The sequence below is a fragment of the Hypanus sabinus genome, chromosome 12, assembly GCF_030144855.1.
Source record: "Hypanus sabinus isolate sHypSab1 chromosome 12, sHypSab1.hap1, whole genome shotgun sequence".
NCBI classification, from domain to species: Eukaryota; Metazoa; Chordata; class Chondrichthyes; order Myliobatiformes; family Dasyatidae; genus Hypanus; species Hypanus sabinus.
Window position 1 is genome coordinate 15,954,954 of NC_082717.1, and position 25,266 is coordinate 15,980,219.

Consider the following 25,266-nt stretch of genomic DNA (forward strand, 5'->3'; position numbering starts at 1 on the left):
GTTTTACATGCATCTGATTATTTTATGAAATTCCTGCAGTAGCTCTTTTTCAATTCACGTTATGTACTGTATTATATTATACATTCTTATCAGATGAGTGAAGAATCAAACATTAGTTATTAAGGAGAATAATGTGGACAAGCGTAAGGTGTTGTATTTTGGGAAGTCATTTGGAAGAGGAAAGTATACCCCACAGACATCGTAAGCTGAAGAGCCTATTCCCCTGCTGCACTTTACTGTTTTAGATGCTAGGACTTTCAGAAACATTGATATGCAGAGGAATCTTTGGATGCAAATCCCACAGTTCCTTGTGAAAATAGCAATACAAGTAGGTACACACAAGATGCTGGAGGAACTTGGCACATCAGGCAGCATCTATGGAAATGAATAAAGAATCACCCAAAATGTTAACTGTTTATTTATTTCCATTGATGCTGTCTGACTTGCTGAGTTCCTCCAACATCTGCAAAATTTCTCATGTTATTAATACAAGTAAATAATGGTAAACAATAGTGCCTAAGAAGTTGTACAGCATATTTGTGTGCTGTTGGGATGGTGAGAAAAAAAGTCAGAAAGTCATGTTGCAGCTGTATGAAACATTAAGTTAGTGCTCATTTGGAGTGTTGTGCGCAGTACTGGTTGCTGCATTATCAGATGTGGAGGCTTTGAAGAGCGTGCAGAAGAGGTACTTGAAGTCTAATGATAAAATTCAGCATGGTTTCTGTCAAGGAAAATCTTGTCAAACAAATCTGTTGGAGTTCTTTGAGGAAGTAACAAGTGGGGTGGACAAAGGAGAGGCAGTGAATGTCACTCGGATTTTCATATGGTGTCTAATAAGGTGTCACACATGAGGCTGCTTAACAAGATAAAATTCTGTGGTGTTACAGGAAAGATACTGGCATGGGTAGCAGAATGGCTGAAAGGCAGGAACAGCAAGTAGAGATAAAAGTGGCCTTTTCTGGTTGGCTGCTGGTGACTAGTGTTCCTCAGGTCAATCTTGGGATTGTTGCTTTTCACAATGTCAGTGATTCAGATAATAGAATTGATGACTTTGTGGCAAAGTTTGCAGATGATACGAAGATAGACAGAAGGGTAGGTATTGGTGAGGAAGCAATGTGATTGCAGCAGGACGAACAAATTGGAAGAATGGGCAGAAAGGTGGCAGATGGAATACAGTGTTGGGAAATGTATGATAACACATTTTGGTAAAAGGAACAACAGTGCGGACTATTATCTAACTGGGGAGAAGATTGAAATTTCAGAGATGCAGAGGGATTTAGGAGACCTCGTGCAAAACTCTGGGAAGGTTAATTTAAGTTAAGTCTGTGGTAAAGAAGGCAAGTGCAATGTTGCAGTTTTTTTCCAAGGGGAGTAGAATATAAAAGCAAGGAGATGATGCTGAGCCTTTGAGACACTAGTCAGGTCGTACTTGGAGTATTGTCAACAGTTTTGAGCCCCATATCTAATAAAGTATGTGTTGTCATTGGAGAGAGTCCAGAGGAGATTCATGAGGATGACCCTGGGAATGAAGGGGTTAACATGTAGAGTGTTAGGCAGCTTTGGGCCTGTACAGAATTCAGAAGAATGCGTGGAATCTCGTTGAAACCTACGGAATGTTGAAAGGACTAGATAGGATGGATGTGGAGAGGAGGTTTCAGATGGTGAGGGTATCCAGAATTGGAGGCACAGCCTCAGGTTGAGGGGAGAGTCTTTAGAATGGAGTTAAGGAGGAATTTTTTTTGCTAGAGAGTAGTAAATCTGTGGAATGTTCTGCCTCAGACTCTGGTGGTGTGTGTACTTAAGATGTAAGTTCATCATTTCCTGATCGGTCAGGGTATTGAAGGATATGGTGAGAAGGTAGGTGTATAGACTTAAGTGGGATCTGTGGTCATTTATGATGGAATGGTGTTGTTGATAAATGGACAGAAGGGCCTAATTCTGCTCTGATGTTTTATGGCCTTGTTGCTTTTTTAAGGGATAGGAGCAAAATGAGGCTATTTGGACCATTGCGTATGTTTTGCCATTTCAACATGGCCGATCCATTTTTCCCCTCTGTCCCAATCTCCTGCCTTCCTCCCATTTCCCTTCATGCCCTGACCAATCAAGCACTGTCAACCTCTGCCTTAAGTATACATAAAGGCTTAACCTCTACAGCTGTCTCAAGCAACAAATTCTAAAGATTCACCACACTGTGGCGAAAGAAGTTCCTCCTCATTTTGGTTCTGAAAGGACACCCCTTTATTCTGAGGATGTCCTCTGGTCTTAGACTCCCTCTCCAAAGGAAACATCCTCTCCACATCCACTCTAATAAGGTCTTTCACCATTCGATAGGTTTCAATGAGGTCAGTCCTCATTCTTCTGAATTCTTGTGGAATACGTGCCCAGAACCATCAAACACTATTATATGACAAGCCATTCAAGCCTGGAATCATTTGCATGAACCTCCAGTTTTTTCTAAGATTAGGTCGCCAAAACTGCTCTCAATACTCCAAATGAGGCCTCCCAGTGCTTTATAAAGTCTTAACATTATATCCTTGTTTTTATATCTTAGTCCTCTTGAAATGAATGCTAACATTGCACTTGCCTTCTTCACCACAAACTCAACTTACAAATTAACCTTTCGAGAATCCTGTACAAGGACTTCCAAGACCTTTGCGCTTCAGATTTTTGTATTTTCTCTCAAATTAGAACGTGGTCAACCCTTTCATTTCTTCTACCAAAGTTCATGACCATACACTTCCCAACTCTGTATTCCATTTTCCACTTCTTTGCCCGTTCTCATAATCTGTTTGCCTTTCTATAGCCTCTATTACCTCAAAACTGCTAGCCCCTTCACCTGTCTTCATATCGTCTGCAACAAAGCCATCAATTTCATCATCCAAATCATTGACATATAACGTAAAAAGAATTGGTCCCAACTTAGACCCCTGTGGAACACCATTAGTCACCAGCAGCCAGCCAGGAAAGCCTTTGTTCTCACTCTGCCTCCAGCCAGCCAGCCACTGCTTTATTCATGCTAGAATACCATGGGCTCGTACCTTGTTAAGCAGCCTCATGTATAGTACCTCGTCAAAGACCTACTGAAAATCCAAGTATGTAACATCATCCAATTCTCCTTTGTCTATCCAGCTTGTTACTTCTTCAAAAAATACTAACAGATTAGTCAGGCAAGATTTTCCCTTCAGGAAACCATGCTGACTGTGGCCTATTTTATCATGTGCCTCCAAGTAGCTTGGGACCTCATCCTTAATAATCAACATCAACATCTTCCCAACCACTGAGATCAGACTAGCTGGCTTATAATTTCCTTTCTTCTGTCTCTGTCCCTTCAAGAATGGAGTGACATTTGCAATTTTCCAGTCTTCTGGAACCATTCCATAACCTAGTGATTCCGGAAAGATCATTACAAATGCCTCCAGAATATCTTCAGCCATCTCTTTCATAACCCTTTGGTGTACACCATTTGGTCCAAGTGACATATCTATCTTTAGACCTTTCAGTTTACAAAGGACCTTCTTCCTAGTTATGGAGAGTTCACACAGTTCATGACCCTTGACACCTGGAACTTCCATATTATTGCTGGTGTCTTCCACAGTGAAAACTGATGCAAAATACTTGTTCAGTTTGTCCACCATTTCCGTATTCCCTGTTATTGCCTCTCCAGCATCATTTTCCTGCAGTCCAATATCCAATCTCACTGCTCACTTACACTCTATGTGTCTGAAGAAACTTTTGTAATCCTCTTTAATATTATTGGTTCATTTACTTTCATATTCCATCTTTTCCTTAATGATTTGTTTAGTTACCTTTTTTTTTAAAGCTTTCCAATCCTCTAACTTCTCACTAATTTTTGCTCTGTTATATGCCCTCTGGCTTTTATGTTGGCTTTGACTTCTTGTTAGCCATGGTTGTGTCATCTTTCCTTTAGAATATTTTTTCCTCTTGGAATGTGTATATCTTGTGTTTTCTGAATTGCTTCCAAGAACTCCAGCCTTTGCTGCTCTGTTGTCATTCCTGTCGGTGTTCTTTTCCAATCAATTCTGGCTAACTGCTCTCTGTGCCTCCTTTAGAGGCATTATAGATTATGCCTCTATAATTCCTTTATTCCACTGTAATACTGATATACCAGTATTCTTCTGCTTCTCAAATTTGGTGGTGAATTTTATCATATTATCACTTGCCTCAAGGGTTCTTTTACCTTGGGCTCCTTAATGAATTCTGTTCACTGCACAACACACAATCCTGAACACTTGATTCCATAGTGGGCTCAACCATGAGCTGTTCTAAAAAGCCATCTCGTAGAAATCACCCCTCTTGGAATCCAGCACCAACCCGATTTTCCTAATCTCCCTGCACATTGAAATTCCCCCTTGACTATTGTAACATTGCCCTTCACCGGGGTTCAGCCTGGATTTGAGAGTATTTGTCATGGGGTTGAACAAATTTGAATTTTTCCCCCTCTGGAGGCTGACGGGCAACCTGACAGATGAAGTGTAGAAATGATAGATAATTTGAGTATTTTTCTTGGGATGCAAATGTCAAGAATAGAGGACATGGCTTTAAGGTGAGAAGGGGAAAAATTAATGGAGATTTCAGAGTTTTTTTTAAAAAAGAAACGGTGATAAATGTCTGGTATGTGATGCTGGGGAAGTAGCAGAAGCTGATATAATAGCCATGTTTAAGAGGCCTTTAACCAGGCACATCAAGAGGCAGGGAATGAAGGGTATGGACAATTGCAGGCCAGTGGGACTCGGTCTAATTAGCATCATGGTTGGCAACGAGCTGACAATCATGAGCTGACAAGCCATTTCCTGCGGGGTGTTGTTCTATGTTCTGTATGAGGGGTTGGACACACGTGAGGGAGAGGGGTAGAGCTGATGTCTTTGGCACTAACATGATTTACCATCAAATAAAAAAAATGACGCAGATGATTTGTATTCTTGTTTAAAGATGGAAAGGCAGTGTTGTTAACGAGTATAGATATTTAGCAAGTTCTAAAGCATATGGTCATAGTAGTCAGTAATGGAATGATTCTTATCAAAAATATTGTGGACCAGAAATGGAATAACGTAATCTTCATATTTTATTGCATATAGAGACAATTTGCTTTGAATTTGCCAGCTGATGGCGTAGTGGCATCAGCGCTGGTCTTCGGGGCAAGAGGTCCTGAATTTGAATCCAGCTGGTTCCCGTTAAGAGCTGGTGATCTCTTTTTTAAAAAAAACACTCACCCAGCAGAAGGCAATGGCAAACTACTGCTGTAACTTGCTCAGTACGCAATTTCCTAATATGTCAGAGCAGTGTGGAAGGAAATTGTCAGCTACCTGGAAATAATTCCGGATGCATCATACCTTAAGAGACAATTGGGTCTGTCAGGTCTGAAACCCTTTGGCAGGACTGGAGGGAAAAAGTAGATTTAAGAGGTGGGGGTGAGGGGAGCGAGAAACACAAAGTGATAGGTGAAATCTGAAGGGGGAGGGGGATGACGTAAAGAGCTGGGAAGTAAATTGGTAATAGAGACATAAGGCCATTAAAGAAAGAAAAGGGGGAGGAGCACCAGAGGGAGGCTATGGGTGGGCAAGGAGATGAGGTGAGAGACGTAAAAGTGGATAGGAAATGTTGAAGGATTGGTTGGGGGGGGGGGGTGCGGTTTGGGGACATTACCAGAAGTTCAAGAAATTGATGTTCATGCCATCAGGTTCGAGGCTACCCAAACGGAATATAAGGTGTTATTCCTCCAACTTAAGTGTGGCCTAGTTATGACAGTGGAGGAGGCCATGGACAGACATATTGGAATGGGAAGTGGAATTAAAATGGGTGGCCACTGGGAGATCCTGCTTTTTCAGGTGGACTTTCCCAGTAGGTGTTTAGTGAAGCAGTCTCCCAATCTATGTCTGGGACACCTATGTCATTGATGTACTTCCTGGGCATCGAGGGGTGACTTGTGTAGCAGCAGAACTCTCAATGGATATGATTAAATATTCTCATTTCAGCCCGATATAGCTAAAAAGCACAACTGCTTCCAAGGTCAGTACAGTCAACAAAGATGTCTTAATGCGTTTAAATGAACTATTGCCTTTTAAAACTGATGGAAACAATGTCGACTGAGGACTGATTCATCTTTGTAGGCTTCCATGCAGGAAACATGGCTACAGGTCAGGGATACATGTGCATTTAAGGAAACAGTGTTTTAAACTCCTAATACCGACTATCTTGCTGTAAAATGTGCAGTCTCTGGTGAATAAAATCGATGGTCTCCAAGCTGGGGTGCTGAATCAGAGGGACCGTGTGTGTCCTTTGTTTCACAGAATCCTGGTTAACCCTTTCTGTACCAGATGTAGCAAGTCAGATCGATAGGTTTACTATACACCGTCAAGGTAGTTCTATAGTGTCGCTCAAAAGCAGAGGTAGAGCAGTATGCCTTATAGTCAACTCTTCTTGGTGCACAAATATACCAGTGCTGTCCCAATTCTGCTCACCAGTCCTAGAATATTTAGCAGTTAAGTACCGTCCTTTTTACCTTTTCAGGATAATTTTGATAGCAGTATACATTCCACCTCAGGCTAATGTCAGTCAGGCTTTAGATGATTTGAGCAATGGTATCAACATGCATGAAACAGCGCACCCCAACACCTTCATCGTTTTGAGGGATTTTAACCAGGCCAGTCTAAAAAACCACTCAGCAATTACCATCACAGATCACCTGCAATACAAGAGGAAACAACACACTGGACTACTGTTACACCACCATCAAGGATGCCTGCCTTGCAATTCCATGCCCTCACTTCGGGAACTCTGATCACCAGGCTGTATCTCTACCTCCTGAGTATGAGCAGAGACCGAAGACCAGCACCAGTAGTGAGAACCAAGGAGGTATGGACAAGGGAAGCACAGGAGTGCTTACTGGCCTGCTTTGAATTGTTGGACTGGATTGTATTCAGGGATTCATCTTCGAACCTGGATAAGTATGCTGCAGTTGTTACCAACTTCATTAAAACCTATGTGGATGAGTGTGTGCCTACAAGGACTTGCTGTACGTTCCAAAACTAAAACCCGCGGATGAACCAGGAGGTATGTCATCTGCTTTGCGGATTCAAGTCTGGTGACCCAGGCCTGTACCAGAAAAACAGGTATGATCTACGGAGGGCTATTTCAAAGGCAAAAAGACAATTTTGAACGAGATTGGAGGCGACATCAGATACATGACAATTCTGGCAGGATTTGCAAGACATTACTTCCTACAAAGTGAAACCCAATGGCATGAATGGCAGTGATGCTTCACTAACAGATGAACCAAACATCTTCTATGCCTGCTTTGAAAGGGAGAATATAACTACAGCTGTGATGATCCCTGCCACATCTGATGACCCTATGATCTCTGTCTTAGAGGCTGATGTCACGCTGTTTTAAAGAGGATGAACCCTCGCAAGGCGGAAGGTCCAGATAGAGCACCTGGTAAGGCTCTGAAAACCTGTGCCAACCAACTGGTATTAAAAGACATTTTCAACATCTCATTGCTATGGGTGGAAGTTCCCACTTGCTTCAAAGAGGCAACAATATACCAGTGCTGAAGAAGAATATTATCACCTGGTAGCACACACACCTACAGTGATGAAATGCTTTGAGAGATTGGTCATGACTGGACTGAACTCTTGCCTTTGCAAGGACCTGGATCTATTTCAATTTGCCTATTGCCTCAATAGGTCAGCAGCAGATGCAATCTCAATGGCTCTTCACACAGCTTTAGACCACCTGAACAACACAAACACCTGTCAGGATGCTGTTCATCGACTACAGTTCAGCATATAATACCATCATTCCCACAATCCTGATTTGAGAAGTTACAGAATCTGGGCCTCTGTACCTCCCTCTGCAGTTGTATCCTCGACTTCTTAACTGGAAGACCACAATCTGTGTGGATTGGTGATAACATCTCCTCATCGCTGACAATCAACAGTGGTGCATCTCAAGGGTGTGTGATTAGTCCATTGCTGTACTCTATACACATGACTGTCTGGTTTGGCATAGCTCAAATACCATCTATAAATTTGCTGCTGATACAACCGTTGTTGGTAGAGCCTCATGGTGACGAGAGGGTGTACAGGAGTGAGATATGCCAACTAGTGGAGTGGTTCTGCAGCAACAACCTGGCACTCAACATCTGTAAGATGAAAGAGTAGATTGTGGACTTCAGGAAGGATAAGACAAAGGAACACATACCAATACTTATAGAGGGAGCAGAAGTGGAGAGAATGAGCAGTTTCAAGTTCCTGGGTGTCAAGATCTCTGAGGACCTAACCTGGTCGCAACATATCAATGCAGTTATAAAGGAGGCAAGACAGCACTAGGAGGTTGAAGAGATTTGGTATGTCAACAAAATCACTCAAAAACTTCAATAGATGGTACTGTGGAGAACATTCTGACAGACTGCATCATTGTCTGGTATGGGGAGGGGGGTGGCTACTGCACAGGACCGAAAGAAGCTGCAGAGGGTTGTAAATTTAGTTAGCTCCATCTTGGGTACTAGCTTACAAAGTACCCTGTACATCTTTGAGGGGTGGTGTCTCAGAAAGGCAGCGTCCATTATTAAGGGCCTCCATCACCCAGGGCATGCCCTTTCCTAATTGTTCCCATCAGTCGGTGGTACAGAAACCTGAAGGCTCAGCAATTAAGCAACTCAGCAACTAAGCACACTCAGCAATTAAGCAACAACTTCTTCCCCTCTGCCATCCAATTCCTAAATGGACATTGAACCCTTCAACACTACCTCACTTTTGAAATATATATTATTTGTTTTTGCATGATTTCTAAATCTGTTCAGTATTGTATTCTGTAATTGATTTACTTATTTTTATTTTTTTCTTCTATATTATGTATTGCATTGAGCTGCTGTTGCTAAATTAACAAATTTCACAACCCATGCTGGTTATAATAAACCTGATTCTGATTCTACAGCAGGCCCCACCAGGAGCACCGCACACAGTATGTGGCCGCAACAGTCTCACAGGTGAAGTGCTGCCTCACCTGGAAGGACTGTTTTGGGCCCGGAATAGTAGTGAGGGAGGAGGTGTAGGGGCAGATGCAGCACTTGTACTGCTTGCAAGCTTAAGTGACGGGGGTGGGGGGGGGAGATCAGTGGAGAGGGACGAATGGACATAGGAGTCGCATAGGGAGCGATCCATGCGAAAAGCATAAAGTAGGGGTAGAGGGAAATGCTTGGTTATGGGATCCCGTTGGAGATGGCGGAAGTTTCGGAGAATTATGGTTCGACGCAGAGACTGGTGGGGTGGTAGATGAGGACAAGAGGAACCATATCCCTGGTAGAGTGGCGGGAGGGTGGGGTAAGAACAGATGTGCATGAAATGGAAGAGATGCGACTAAGGGCAGTGTTGATGGTTGAGGAAGGGAAGCGGCTTTCTTTGTTCTGGAAAGAAAAGTCTCATCTGGAGGCACTTCACATGCTCTGGACCTTTTCAATGATTTCAGGTTCCCTGGCTCCCATCATCTTATTTTTACTATGGATGCTCAGTCTCTCTACACCTTCATTCCCCACCAGGAAGGCCTCAAAGCTCTCCAGTTTTTTTTCTGAACAACAGACCTAACCAGTTCCCATCCACCACCACTCTCCTTCATCTAGTGGAACTTGTCCTCACTCTAAATAATTTCTCCCAATTCCTTCAAACAAAAGGTGTAGCCTTGGGCACTCATATGGTTCGCAGCTATGCTTGCCTGCTTGTCGGCTATGTGGAGCAGGGGAAATTCAAAACAAGATCTTCAATTGCATCATGTCTTTTATAATGTATCCCTCTATTATAAAGGCAATAAAGTACAATTTGAAATAGCGCTAATTGTGGTAGACCATTTGCTAACTACAAGTTTATACAGACATTAGTGTGATAATAAACAATGATCATTTGTAGGTTTAACAAGATATATCAGCTAGAACATGTTTAAACTCACTGTTTCTCTTCAAATTATAAGCTTGGGTGCCATGACAGAGTAGTAGTTAGCATGATGCTATTACATTTCAGGGTGTCAGAGTTCAATCCTGGCATCCTCTGTAAGGAGTTTGTGCGTCCTCCCCATGGAATGCGTGGGTTTCCTCTGGGTGCTATAGCTCCTTCCCACAATCCAAAGTTGTACTGGTTAGTAGGTTAATTGGTTATTATAAATTGTCTAGTGATCAAGCTAGTGATATCGATGGGTTGCTGGTGGCATGGCTCGGCTCAAAGGGTCAGCAGGGCCTATACCACACTGCATTTTGAAATAAAAGTAAATAAATAATTAGATACTGTTATTTTATCTATCATCTGAAAAAATGCATTTTTGTGTTGTATTGAAATACATTTGCAAGCAGGACTGAATGAGGCTTGGACGTGTCATTTTCTCAGTGCGATAGAAGTACAACCAACTAAGCCATGTCCACAATGCATCTGAGCAAGCTGTTAATCAGTAGTTATTCAGAGTAACTGATTAGATATCTCTTTGGTGGTAATTTCAGGAAAATTTGATGTTGATTGAAATTAATTGAATGGAAATATGGTCCTAATAATCTGGGGTGTTTTCATCTGATTCCTGCTTGGGAATATAATTTTGTTTTAATCCTTCCTTTTAATTGTCCTATGAGGGATTCTCAATAAAAAAAATAATTTGTTTCAAATCATTGGTTCAGTACTTGGTAGATCAGCATTATTCCTCCTGCTGAGATTATCTTATTGATCAGATGAACACAATGAATATTCTTCCCTTTTGCTTTTCTGTCCATTCCATTAAGCAAACAAGAAAGCCATTGCTTTCTCCCTATGAATTTTTCCCATATACAATACTTTATCACCTTAATACATTCTAAATTCCTGGAGAGTTATCAGATGGAACCGTTTGAGATATTAAATTGATGGGCAGTAGAAGAATTTGAATATCAAAGTTCAAAGTAAATTTATTATCAAAGTACAAACGTGTTTGTATATATATATCACCATATACAACCCTGAGATTCATTTTCTGGAGGACATAATAAATCCAAAATCCAATGTACGATCAATGAAAGACACACCATCAGAATCAGGTTTAATATCACTAGCATATGCATAAGTCATGCAATTTGTTAATTTAGTGACGGCAGTACAATACAGTTCATGATAAATACAGAAAGAAGAATAACAGTAAGTATACATGTGATTTAATAGTTAATTTAAATCAGTGCAAAAACAGAAATAATAAAAAAGTGAGTTAGTGGTCATGGGTTCAGTGTCCATTCAGAAAATGGTTGGCAGAGTGGAAGAAGCTGTTCCTGAATTGCTGAGCGAGAGCCTTCAGCCTCTTTCCTGATGGTAACAATGGGAAGAGGGCATGCCTTAGTTAGTGGGGAATCCTTAATGGATGCAGTCTTTCTGAGGCCAACCAGTGTGCAATTGATGACAAACTGTGCAATCACAACTATTCAAGGGGTAAGAAGTAATCATAATAATCAAGCAATAAATATAGAGAACATGAGATGAAGAGTTTCTGAAAGTGAGTCCATAGATTCTGGGAACATTTCATTGATGGGGCAAGGAAAGTTATCTCCTTTGGTTCAAGATCTTGGCCATTCCTGAACCTGGTGATGAGAGTCCCGAGGCTCCTGTACCAACTTACTAATGGCAGCAGCGAGAAGAGAGCATGGCCTGGGTAGTGACAATCCCTGATGATGGATGCTGTTTTCCTGTGGCCATGCTCTTTGGAACTTGAGTATGAATTTGAATTATGATGTAGCTGTTATAAAGTTTAAGATGCAAAATGTAATTTTTATTTGGAAAGCACAGAGATTCTTCAGACTGATTGTTATTGAGTCTCATACAGAGCCTATAAAAAGTATTCATCCCCCTCCCTTGGAAGTCTTCATGTTTTAATGTTTTACAACATTGGATTATAGTGGATTTAATTTGGCTTTTTTTTGACACAGATCAACAGAAGAAGACTTTTGAGTCAAAGTGAAAACAGATCTCTATGAAGTGATCTAAATTAATTAATAATTATAAATATAAAACACAATAATTGATTGCATTAAGTAGTCACCTCCTTCAAGTCAGTATTTAGTAGATGCAGCTTTGGCAGCAATTACAGCCTTGAGTCGTGTGGCTTTCTTTTTGCCACTCTTCCATAAAACAGCGACTGGTGAAGCACCCAGGCAACAGTTGTTGTATGCACAGTCTTTCCCATTTCAGCCACTGAAGCTTGAAACTCCTCCAGAGTTGTCATAGGTCTCTTGGTGACCTCCCTCATGAGTTTCCTTGCATGGTCTCTTAGTTTTTGAGAATGGCCTGCTCTCGGCAGATTTACAGCAGAGCCATATTCTTTCCATTTCTTGATGATTGACTTAACTGTACTCCAAGGGATATTCAGTGACTTGGAATTTTTCTTGCATCCATCTCCTGACTTGTGCTTTTCAAAATCCTTTTCGTGAAGTAGCTTCTGGTGTTCTTTTGTCTTCATGTTCTAGTTTATGCCAGGATATTGACTCACCAGCAGTCAGGACCTTCCAGGTATGGGTATATTTTTACTATAATCAATTGAAACACTTTGACTCCACACAGGTGATCTCCATTTAACTAATTATGTGACTTCTAAAACCAATTGGCTGCACCAGTGATAATATGCTGTGTCATATTAAAGACGGGTGAATACTTAAGCAATCAGTTATTTTGCATTTTAATTTTGTAAACCATTTAGATCACTTTGTAGAGATCTGTTTTCACTTTGACATGGAAGAGTCTGTTTCTGTTCAGCAGCATCAAAAAAGCCAAATTAAATCCACTGTGATTCAATGTTGTAAAACAATAGAACATGAAAACTTCCATGGGGGGTGCAATCAATTGCTTTGTGTTTTAATATTTATAATTCATTTAGATCATTTTGTAGAGATCTGCTTTCACTCTGACATGAAAGTCTTTTTCTGTTCATCAGTGTCAAAAAAGCCAAATTAAATCCACTGATTCAATGTTGTAAAACAGTAAAATATGAAAACTCCCAAGGGTGTGAATACTTTTTGTAGGCACTGCATATAATAATTAACTTCCTTATTCTGGGATTTTTCTCTCAATTGACAGATATTTTGTGGTCTTTTTCAGAACCTAGCATTTGGATGAATTTGATGACATTAGTGTACAGTAGCTGAGCAAGTGAGGCAGTTGCCTTCTAGGAGTACAGACAGCTTCAGAAAAAGGCCTGAAACAGAAGTGAGGATTACAGAAATTGTTGTGGATAGTCTGTCAAATGAGTGTAACTGGGTTCTCATTTTGTAAGTATTGTATAAATTGGATTTTGCATTTTCTTTCAACTATAAAATCCTGTTGAATCTTTGTGGGCTCTAGGAGTAATCTCAACAAATTATTTTCCAATTCTCTGTATGTCCAGCAGCTCATCCCTGATCCTCCACCTCCCATCTGCACTGAGAATAATTTACTCTAATGAACCTATCAACCAGCACGTCTTTAGGATCTGCGAGGAAATTGGGTCACCAGGGAAAATCAGTGCAGACACAGGGAAAATGTGCATGTTGCATATAGATACAATTGAGCAGGTGGTCAGGAAGCTTAATGGTCTGAGGGTGGATAAATCTCCAAGACCTGATGGAATACACCCAGGTGTTCTGAAGGAAATAACTGGAGAGATTGCGGAGGCATTAACAATGATCTTTCAAGAATCGATAGATTCTGGCATTGTACTGGATGACTGGAAAATTGCAAATGTTACTCTGCAATTTAGGAAGTGTGGGAGGCAGCAGAAAGAAAACTATAGACCTGTTAACTTGACATCAGTGGTTGGGAAGTTGTTGGAACCGATTCTTAGGGATGAGATTATGGAGTACCTGGAGGCATATGACAAGAGAGGACAAAACCAGCATGGTTTCCAGCAAGGAAAATCCTGCTTGACTAACCTACTGCAATTATTTGAGGAAATTACAAGTAGGTTAGACAAAGGAGATGCAGTAGATGTGGTGTACTTGGATTTTCAGAAGACCTTTGACAGGGTGTTGCACATGAGGCTGCTTAGCAAGAGCCCATGGTATTCTAGGGAAGTTACTAGCATGGGTAAAGCATTGGCTGATCGGCAGAAAACAGAGTGGGAATAAAAGGGATCCTATTCTGGTGGCTGCCAGTTACCAATGGAGTTCCACAGCGGTTGGTGTTGAGACAGCTGCTTTTTATGATGTATGTCAATGATTTGGACTATGGAATTAATGGATTTGTGGCTAGATTTGCAGATGATACAAAGACAGGTGGAGTAGCAAGTAATGTTGAGGAAACAGCCTGCAGAGGCACTGAGTGTAGATGTACACTTTAATGCTTAGTTTTAAACTCTGAATTATTTTTTGTTTCTTTGTACTATTACCTTAGAAATTTAAACTCTTATTGAAATATTTATATGCTGTTTCTCTATAATATCTTGGAGGAGTTTCTGCTGGTTTCTGCGCAGCTCCTATGCTCAATTCTTGTAGAACTCTCTGACATATAAATTTATTGATAGATAATTAATCTATTTTAGAACAAGCTTCTGTTAGGGTGCTGCCTATTTATATCTGTTGTGATGATGGATAGTTAAATTGTAAATTATTGGAACATCCTATACTGATTTATTGACGGCTATGCTTTGATGCAAGCAGACACAGTTTCATATCTAACTCTTATTGTAGAACATAGAAGCAGAGAAGAACAATATTTACCTTTTTAACTAAAAGAACTATTTGTAGAAACTGATGCTGAGAATTTTATTCCACATTATCAATTGTGGAATATCCATCTGCATCCTTTATCTGCTAATTAAAAATTAGCCTTCAGTTAATTACATTTGTGTCACTTAATCATTTGGATTTTGAATTTGACTGTAATTTTGATTTTTTTAAGGAGTGCAGACTGCTTGTCCTAAATAAATATTTAGCAGGGTTTGGAGTAAACCATACAGTCATATTCAGATTGTTCAGGGATATCTTTCTTTTCATTGGAGACCACTTCTGGATTCCAGTCTTCCTTATCAACGAGGTCACATCACTTTTTGTTGCTATCCTGGTCATTACCTTCTTGTGGCATCTGTGATGCTGGCATATCTTTGACTCTTGCAAATAAGATCCAGGAGCATAATTAATTCACACAGTCCCTCCAGCTGTTTTCATGCAATGTGCGCTAAACTTCCTTTGTTATGAAATATTATTCTCACCAACTTTGCATTTAGAACTTAAAAACAACTTGTAATTTGAAATAAGCCTGTAGTAGTGAATGAGATAATTAATTTATTGTTTACAGATATATATCTTAGAAACATTATAAATGCTCCAACCAGAATAAAGTAGAACTTGGAGTACTGTGCTCAGTTCTGGTCACCTTACTACTGGAAGGATGTGGAAGCCATAGAAAGGGTGCAGAGGAGATTTACAAGGATGTTGCCTGGATTAGGGAGCATGCCTTATGAGATTAGGTTGGCCTTTTCTCCTTGGAGCGACGGAGGATGAGAGGTGACCTGATTGACGTGTATAAGATGATGAGAGGTATTGATCGTATGGATGGTCAGAGGCTTTTTCCCAGGGCTGAAATGGTTGCCACAAGAGGACAGGTTTAATGTGCTAGGGAGTAGGTACAGAGGAGATGTCAGTGGTATGTTTTTTACTCATTGTGGTGAGTGCGTGGAATGGACGACCAGCAATGGTGGTGGAGGCGGGTATGATAGGATCTTTTAATAGACTTTTGGATAGGTACACGGAGCTTAGTAAAATAGAGGGCTATAGGTAAGCCTAGTAATTTCTAAGGTAGGAACATGTTTTGCATAACTTTGTTAGCTGAAGGACCTGTATTGTGCTGTAGGTTTTCTATGTTAACTTTTTTTTAATCACTTGGAATAAATGAAGCTGTTTTTCTGAGAGTTTAAAACTAGATCTCTTTCAGTTGATCCGGTTCTTGCTTTGTTTATTACTAAATTGCTTAAAGGACTGTATTAGCAGTCTCACTGCAAGTGTTGCAGCTGGTTGTAGTTTGTGGAAGACTGTTATATCTAGATCTGTAGATGTCCAAGATCTGTAGCTGCAAAAAAGTGGCATAAGGCTTGTTACTACATTGTACAACAGATGTTGCTTTTACAGATAGTTTCCTAAATTGTAACCTGTGCTCCTGTAAGTGGTTACACCATGTTTAAGCTATTGAAATCACAGAGCATGAGGGCATAAGTTGATGGGTGAGAAGGGAAAGACTTAAAGGTTACTTGATGGATATGTTTTTCAGAGTGTGGTATGTATGTGGAATCAGCTGCTAGAGCAAATGATAAAGCCAGGTATAAGTTACAACACTTTAAAAAAAAATTCTGGATCAGTTCATGGATAGGAACAGTTGAATGTGCTGTAAACTAATTCAGGAAAGCACCTAAGTTGGCATGGATGAGTTGAACGGAAGCACTTATTCCCATCTTGTATAACTTTGACTCTAAGCCAAGTCTGGTAAGAGCATAAAACTTGCAGTGTGGTAAATCTAGAAGAGGAGGTTCCAAACACCTAATTAATCAATCAATCATTCATTGCAGGGAATGACTGACCTTAATGCACCTGACCCCTCTCTAATGAAAAAAATACCCAGAAAGGATGTGTCAGTTCACACCACAAAGAGGGGAACAGCTGTAAGACCATAAGATTTAGGAGGAGAATTAGGCTATTTGGCCCATTGAGCCTGCTCTGCCATTCCATGATTGCTGATTTATTATCCCTTACAACCCCATTCTCCTGCCTTCTCCCTGTAATATTTGATGGCCTGAGTAAGCAAGAACCTATTAACTTCTGCTTTAAATATTCCTAATGACTTGGCTTCCACAGTCATGCAGCAATTCACTCCATAGATTCACTACACTTGGCTAAAGTAATTCCTTCTCAACTGTTCTAAATGGATGTCCCCTCTATTCTGAGTTTGTACCCTCTGGTCCTAGGATCCCCCACAGGAAAACACCCTTTCCACATCTCCTGTATTTAGGCCTTTCAAGATTCAAAAGGTTTCAAGGAGAATCCCCCTCCCCTATTCTTCTAAATTTCAATGAGTACAGACCCAGAACCATAAACTCTCCTCGTGCATTAATGTTTTCATTCCTGAAATCATTCTCATGAACCTCCTGGACCCTCTCCAATGCTAGCACATCTTTTCTTAGATAACGGGCCAAAAGCTGATCACGATACTCCAACTGTGGTCTGACCAATGCCTTTTAAATCTTCAGCATTGCATCTTTGCTCTGCTCTTCTAGCCCTCTTGAAATGCTAACATTGCATTTGCCTTCCTTATAACTGACTCAACTTGCAAGTGAACTTTTATGAGCCCTGCATGAGGACTCCCAAGACCCTTTGCACCTCTGATTTTTGAATTTTCTTCCCATTTAAAAATAGTTCGCACTTTTGTTCCTTCTCTGCATGACCATACACTTCCCTATTCTATATTCCATCTGCTAATTCTTTGCCCATTCTTCCAATCCAAGTCCTTCTTTATTCTCCACTACCTGCCCCTTCACTTGTCTTTGTATTGTCTGCAAGTGTAGTCACAAACCTATCAATTCCATCATCCAAATCAATGATATATATAATGTGAAAAGGACCTGTTCCAATACAGACCCTTGTGGAACACCACTAGTCAATGGCAGCCAGCCAATAAAAGGCTCCCTTTATTTCCATTGTCTCCATGCTAGTGTCTTTCTTATAATACCATAGGGTCTTTGTCTTTTACGCAGTCTCATGTGCGTTACTTTGTCAAAGGCCTTTTGAAAATCCAAGATGCGCTGACTCTCTTTGCCTATCCTGCTAGGTATTCCTTCAAGAATTCCAACAGGTTTGTCAATCAAGATTTTTCCTTAAATCAAGCTGAATTTGGCCTATTTTATGATGTGCATCCAAGTACCCTGAAACCTCAACCTCTTCCTTATAATGGATTCCAGCATCTTCCCAATCACTGAAGTTTGACTGATTGGCCCATAATTTCCTTTCTTAAAGTGTGGAGTGACATTTGCAATTTTTCATCTCTCCCGAGCCATTCCAGAATCTAATGATTCTTGAAAATTCATGGCTAATGCCTCCTAAATCTCTTCATTTACCTCTTTAAAAACTCTGGGGTGTAGTCCATCTTGTCCAGGTGACTTGTCCACCTTCGGAACTTTCAGCTTCCCAAGCACCTTCTCCTTAGTAATAGCACTTACATTCACTTCTGCTCTTTGACTCTCTCAACTGTTATGCCAAACAGTCTTACATTTTTTTGCTATACCTAAATAGGAGTTATCGTAATTGCTAAAATACACTTCTGAATGTACAGGTTCTCATTCACTTATTCTTGCTTATGATTGCTGACCTATCATAATGGTCTAATAATTCTCATCCTTATTTTTAAGTAACTCCATGACCTTGGTCTGCCTCTTCTCTGTAATCTTCACCAGCTGCCTATACTCTTGGAGATCTGTGCTCTATTATCTACTTCTGACTATACTTCCACAAGACTTTGAAGGCTGTAATCTCGGAAAGCCTCTATTGTGTACCTCTGTAGGTATTTTTGAAATAGGACTGTTCTTTAAAATTTCCCCAAGTGTTTTTTGTTTTCTGTCTCATTGTCAAATTCTGATAACATTTTGAGACAAACCTGCTGATCTCTTGTGATGCAAAAGGTGCTTTATAAGTGTTAGTGTGTTTCTGGCAGGTACAAAAGGTAGCAATGGCATTTTCTGCTTGCTATTTCAGCCACACCATGTCATGCTTTAGTAATTAATCATGTGATATGTAGATGTCATTGACTATACAGTAGCATGCAAAAGTTTAGGCACCCTGGTCAAAATTTCTGTTACTGTGAATAACTAAGTGAGTAAAAGATTACCTGATTTCCAAAAGGCATAAAGTTAATGATGACACATTTCTTTAATATTCTAAGCAAGATTGCTTTTTTATTTCCATCTTTTACAGTTTCAAAGTAACATAAAAGGAAAAGGGCCCGAAGCAGAAGTTTGGGCACCCTTGCATGGTCATTACTTAGTACCACCCCCTTTGGCAAGTATCATAGCTTGTAAATGCTTTCTGTAGCCAGCTAAGAGTCTTTCAATTCTTGTTTGAGGGATTTTTACAAATTCTTCCTTGCAAAAGGCTTCTAGTTCTGTGAGATTCTTGGGCTTTCATCTTGCATGCACTGCTCTTTTGAGGTCTATCCAAAGATAGAAGCCATCCTCTTCATCTTCAGCTTTTTTTTTTATAGACGGTGTGATGTTTGCTTTCAGAATTTGCTAGTATTTAATTGAATTCATTGAAAGGTTCCCTGTGCCACTGGCTGCAACACAAGCCCAAAGCATGATTGATCCACCCCTGTGCTTAACAGTTGGAGAGTTGTTCTTTTCATGAAATTCTGCACCCTTTTTTCTCCACATACCTTTGCTCATTATGGCCAAAAAGTTCTATTTTAACTTCATCAGTCCACAGGACCTGCTTCCAAAATGCATCAGGCTTGTTTAGATGTTTCTTAGCAAACTTCTGACGCTAAGTTTTGTGGTGAGGACGCAGGAAAGGTTGTCTTCTGATGACTCTTCCATGAAGGTCATATTTGTGCAGGTGCCGCTGCACAGTAGAATAGTGCACCACCATTCCAGAGTCTGTTAAATCTTCTTGAAGGTCTTTTGCAGTCAAATGGGGGTTTTGATTTGCCTTTCTAGCAATCCTATGGGAGTTCTCTCAGAACTTCCAGACCTCAATTTGACCTCCACCGTTCCTGTTAACTGCCATTTCTTAATTTCATTATGACCTGAGGAAACAGCTACCTGAAAATGCTGTGGTATCTTCTTATAGCTTTCTCCTGCTTTGTGGGCATCATTTATTTTAACTTTCAGAGTGTTCGGTAGCTACTTAGAGGAGCCAATGGCTGCTGATTGTTGGGAAGAGGTTTGAGGAGTCAGTGTATTTATAAAGCTTTGAAATTTGCATCACCTGGCCTTTCCTAACAATGACAAGACAAAGCCCTAACAAGCTAATTAAGGTCTGAGACCTTGGTAAAAGTTATCTGAGAGTTCAAGTCTCTTGGGGTGCCCAAACTTTTGCATGGTGCTTCTTTCCTTTTTTTTCCACTCTAAAATTGTACAAACCTGAAATAATACACTAATCTTGCATAAAATGTTGAAAAGAATGTTTCATCTTTAACTTTATGACTTTTGGAGATCAGTTCATCTTCTACTCACTTAACTATTCACAGTAACAGAAATCTTGACCAGGGGTGCCCAAACTTTTGCATGCCACTGTATTACTCTGTACTTCATATGGGATTGACTTGGCAGTTATCCAGCCAATCTACGCAGCTATTAAGATACAGCTCATAGAATCACAGAAAATACTCTTCCCTGCTGACCAAGTTGTCTCACAAACACAGTTAAATTGCCTATGTTTGGTCTATATCCCTCTAAATCTTGTGTTGTAATTGTATCCACCTCTACCAGTTCCACTGTCAACACTTTCCATATGCACTGTGCATGGGGGGTGGGGGGGGGAGAATCCTTTAAAATGTTAAAATGTAATGTCTTATTTTAAACTTATGCCCTCTATTTTTGGACTCCCCAATCCTGGGGCAAAACTGGCTGTTCACCTTTTTGCATGTCCACCATGATTTTATAAATCTCAGAGTTGTCACCCCTCGCTTTTGGGGGAGAGGAGGGAAACTAGTTTAACTAGCCTGGCCTTGTAACTCAAACCTTTCAGTTCTGATATAATCTTCATAAATGGATTTTTCACCCTTTCTACTTTATAGGCATCCTTTCTGCAGTAGGATGACCAGGACTGTATGCAGTGCTCCAAATGGGGTCTTAACCAATGTCTTGTCCAGTGGTAACATCACGTCCCAACTCCTGGATTCATTATCCTGAATAATGAATGCAACGGTACCAAACACAATCTTTACTTGTCTACCTGTATTGGTACTTTCAAGTACCTAAGTCCTTCTGTTCTACAACACTGCCCAGGGCAGAAAAAGTTTCAGATGTTCTGCTTGCAGAGAGGATGTCTAATTAACTCAATAGTGTGCATTGGATCAGATGTAATTATAGACCATAAGACACGGGAGCAGTATTTGGCCATTTGGCCCATCAAGTCTGCTCCGCCATTCCATCACAGCTGAACCTTTCCCCCCTCCTCAACCCCATTCCTCGGCCTTCTTCCCATAACATTTGATGTTATGTCCAATCAAGAACCTATCAATCTCTGTCTTAAATACACAGTTGCCTGTGGTAAGAAATTCCACAAGTTCACCACCCTCTGGCTAAAGAAATTTCTCCGCTTCTGTTTTAAATGGATACCCCTCTACCCTGAGGCTGTGACCTCTTGTCCTTGACTTCCCCCCTGCATAGGAAACATCCTTTCCACATCTACACTGTCTAGCCTTTCAACGTTCGAAAGGTTTCAGTGAGGTACCCCCTCATTCTTCTGAATTCCAGTGAGTACAGACCCAGAGCCATCAAACTGGCATAGAATTAGCCTGTCCACAGGGCTATGAAAACTTGGAGCCCTGAAGGTGCACTTATCTTCTAGGCTTACTTATCCTTGAAAGCGGAACAAGTGCTACACCTGTCCTTACACTTCTCTCTCACCACCATTCAGGGCTCCCGACAGTCCTTCCAGGTGAGGTGACGCTTCACCTGTGAGTCGGCTGGTGTGATATATTGCGTCTGGTGCTCCTGGTGCGGCCCTCTATATATTGGTGAGACCCAACGCAGACTAGGAGACCGTTTTGCTGAACACCTGTGCTCTGTCCATCAGAGAAAGCAGGATCTCCCAGTGGCCAGGCATTTTAATTCCATGTCTTAATCCCATTCTGATATGTTTATCCATGGCCTCTACTGTCAAGATGAAGCCACAGTCAGGTTGGAAGAACAACACCTTATATTCTGTCTGGGTAGCCTCCAACCTGATGGCATGAACATTGATTTCTCTAACTTTCATTAATGCCCCTCCTCCCCTTCTTACCCCAAACCTTTATTTATTTATCAATCAATCTATCTATCTATCTGTCTATCCATTCATCCATCCTCCTCCCCCCTCTTACTTCTCAATTTTTTTTTCTCTCTCTGCCCCTCTCACTATCATTCCTTGCCTGTTCTCCATCTCTCTCTGGTGCTCCCCTCCCCCTTTCTTTCTCCCGAGGCCTCCTGTCCCATGATCCTTTCCCTTCTCCAGCTGTGTATCCCTTTTGCCAATTACCTTTCCAGCTGTTAGCTTCATCCCTCCCCCTCCTGTCTTCTCATACCATTTGGGATTCCTCCTCCCCCTCCCACATTCAAATCTCTTACTGCCTCTTCTTTCAGTTAGTCCTGATGAAGGGTCTTGGCCCAAAACGTCAACTGTACTTCTTCCTATAGATGCTGGCCTGCTGTGTTCCACCAGCATTTTGTGTGTGTTGCTTGAATTTCCAGCACCTGCAGATTTCATTGTGTTTGCGTTTTTAAAAAGGTAGAAATTAAGCTGTTTCTGTAGATGTCCGTCAGTGCTCAAAAAATTTCAGATTTCGGACATTTTTGGAATTTGGAATTCAGGTAAGTGGTACTCCGCCTGTACTTAAAACCGTATCAAGATGTAGAGTATGGCCCTTGTGGAGATCAAGCCTCTAGGACTTTTATATCAGCAGTTAATGCCTTCTCTGATTTCCCCAAAAAGTAAGTAGTCAGCTTTTGCATAAAACTAGTATAATTCTTCTGATAAAGCTACTCCCATGATAGAGTTGAACAGAGTGTTACAAGATTTAGATACTGCAATAATGAAGGATGAGCAATATATTTATAAGTTGTGTGGGCGAGTCTTACGGAGATAATGGTGTTCCTTTGCTTCCTTTCCATTTTGCTGTAGAGTTTGCAGATTCTGGAGTTGCTATTGCAGTAGCCTGTATAAGTTACTGTCGTACATTTTGTAAATGGTACACACTCCAACCACTATGTGCCAGTCATGGAAAGAATAAATGTTTAGGTTGTTTATGGATTCTGATGAAGTTGGTTGCATTACCCTAGATGGTGTCAAGCCTCTTAAGAATTTGGGCACAACTTTAATCCAGGCAAATGAAAAATACTCCATTGTACATCTGACTTGTGCCCAGATGATGATGGAAAGGCCACGGTGCCAGGAGGTGAGTTATACTCCGCAAGTTACTGAATTTGGCTGAGAAGATTTATATGACATACACAAAATGTCGGAGGAACTCAGGCCAGGCAGCATCAGTGGAAAAGAATACAGTCAATGTTTTGGGCTGAGACCCTCCAGCAGGACTGAAGATATTTATGTGTCTGGTTTATTTGACTTTCTGCCAAAATCTTGATAATGATATTTTGGCAATGAAAATGTCATTGAATGTCAAGGATAGGGAGTTAGATACTGTTGGAGATGGTCTTTGTTTGCTGTTTTTGTGTCCTGGGTGTTACTTGCCTGAATGCTACCTGAAATCTTGCTGCATGTCCTCCTTCATTGGAGATGTGCATTTAAAATTGTGCAATCATCAACAGACTATTGACTTTAAGGAAAGTTTTTGATGAAGCAACTAAAGATGGTAGTGAATCTGGGGTTGTTGATCTGACAATGAAAATCATCTTCCTGTGGAGTCATACAGCATGGTAATATGTCTGCACTATACTACAAGTACCTTTTCCTGGCCTGTAGCGTTCTGGGCCATGAGGTTTCATTCATGTGTTCATCTAAATATTATTCAACTTTTACAAAGGTACCTGTTTTCACCACCCAATCAGGCTGATTTCAACAATTTTCTGGCTTAAAAAAATTCTCAAATTTTTTATTTTGAACCTATGTAATTCGGTCAAAGATAATTATGTTAATAGGAGATGTTTCTCATTATCTACTCCTATCTATGCCCCTCATGTCCAAAGTCATGCCTGGTGAGATGATGGGTCATTGTAAGTTGTCCCTTCATGAGGTTCGGTTTGTTTGAGTTTGTTGGAGGGTTCTGGGATGGCATGGCTCAAAGGATCAGAAGGGTCTACTCCATGTGGTATTACTAAATAAATATAGTAAGTAGTTTTGTGTACCTGTATTAGGTTACTCCTCAACTACTGCTCAAGGAAAACAAGCCCAGCCTATCCAGTCTCTCCTCTTGACTGAATCATTCCAGCCCAAGTTCCTCACCCTCTCTTCAATATATTCACAATACAATCTGATAACATGTGGCTTGACTAATGTTTTATATAGTTATACCATAAACTCTTTGCTTTTGTACTCTATCCTGGACAATAAAGGCAAACATCCAATATTCAACCACAATTGTCTCCATATTGAGCTGTCTTCAGGGGCTCTTGTACATCAGGATTCTTCTGTTCCTCAGTACTTTCTTGGATCTCACCGTGCACTGAATATCTTGGCCTCATTGATCTACCCAGATTATGGCAGCTTACATTTTTCAGTATTAAAGTCTATTCGACATTTCTCTGTCCCTTTTACTAACTTTGTGTTAGTATGACTTCAGCTATTGTAGTTATTCCTTATGATGTCCATTGACTTCTGTTTTACCAAAGGCCATCTGACACTGATGTTCTAAAGTTGCCTTGATATCAAGAGTAGGTATTCTAACTCCTAAAACAGAGCTATTAAGTGACACTTACTCATAAAGAACCTCCACAACAGTGTCCATTTGCCTTCATAAGCATCTTATCTGGAGTCACCACTAGTTGTGGTGCACAGATCTTCAGTACAACAGTTGGGATATTGTCTGGTCCCATTGTCTTTTGCTGTTTCTGATGCTCTCAGCTGTTTCTTGCTGAACATGGTTTTAAATTCAGCAGCCTTTACCACTTGTGTGCTTGGCACTGCCATTGTTGAGAAAGGGGGTGTTCATGGAGCCTCCTCTTTCTGTTAGCTATGATTGTTCATTGCTATTCACAATGCGATGTGGTAGGGCTGCTGAGTTTTATTCTGTTGCTAATGAATGTACTAAGTTCTGTTTATCCAGACTGCTTTTGTTTAGCATTGAACTGATCCTGTATTGTAGGTTCACTTGAATGGTACCTCATAATTGTAGGTATACCAGAAGCCCTTCTACACTCATTGAAGCAAGATTAATTCCATGGCTTGATTGTGGTAGAATGCTAAACATACTGAACCAGGATATTGTACATATCTAGTGCTGTTGATATAACAGTACCTCACAGCTGCTCAGATTACTAATGAAAATAAACCATTTAACATGTAGTGCCTCAAAATACTATTGAGGGTGATCTCGATTATAAAAATGGGACTTTTTATTGCACAGATTTTGCTGTGGGTATTTCTAC

The 25,266-nt window shown here is 40.6% G+C and overlaps 1 protein-coding gene across 8 annotated transcripts in view; it reads left to right on the top strand.

Annotated features, from left to right (window-relative positions):
* Positions 1-25,266, top strand: part of LOC132402664 (RAC-gamma serine/threonine-protein kinase) — a 402,615-nt gene that overhangs the window by 196,913 nt on the left and 180,436 nt on the right. Inside the window, exon 3 of one of the 8 annotated variants that reach the window (XM_059985600.1) lies at positions 13,107-13,276. The exons of the other annotated variants lie outside the window; for them this stretch is intronic. The gene's annotated coding sequence lies outside the window, so the exon portion shown is untranslated. The remainder of the gene's footprint in view (positions 1-13,106; positions 13,277-25,266) is intronic. 8 annotated transcript variants of the gene reach the window in all.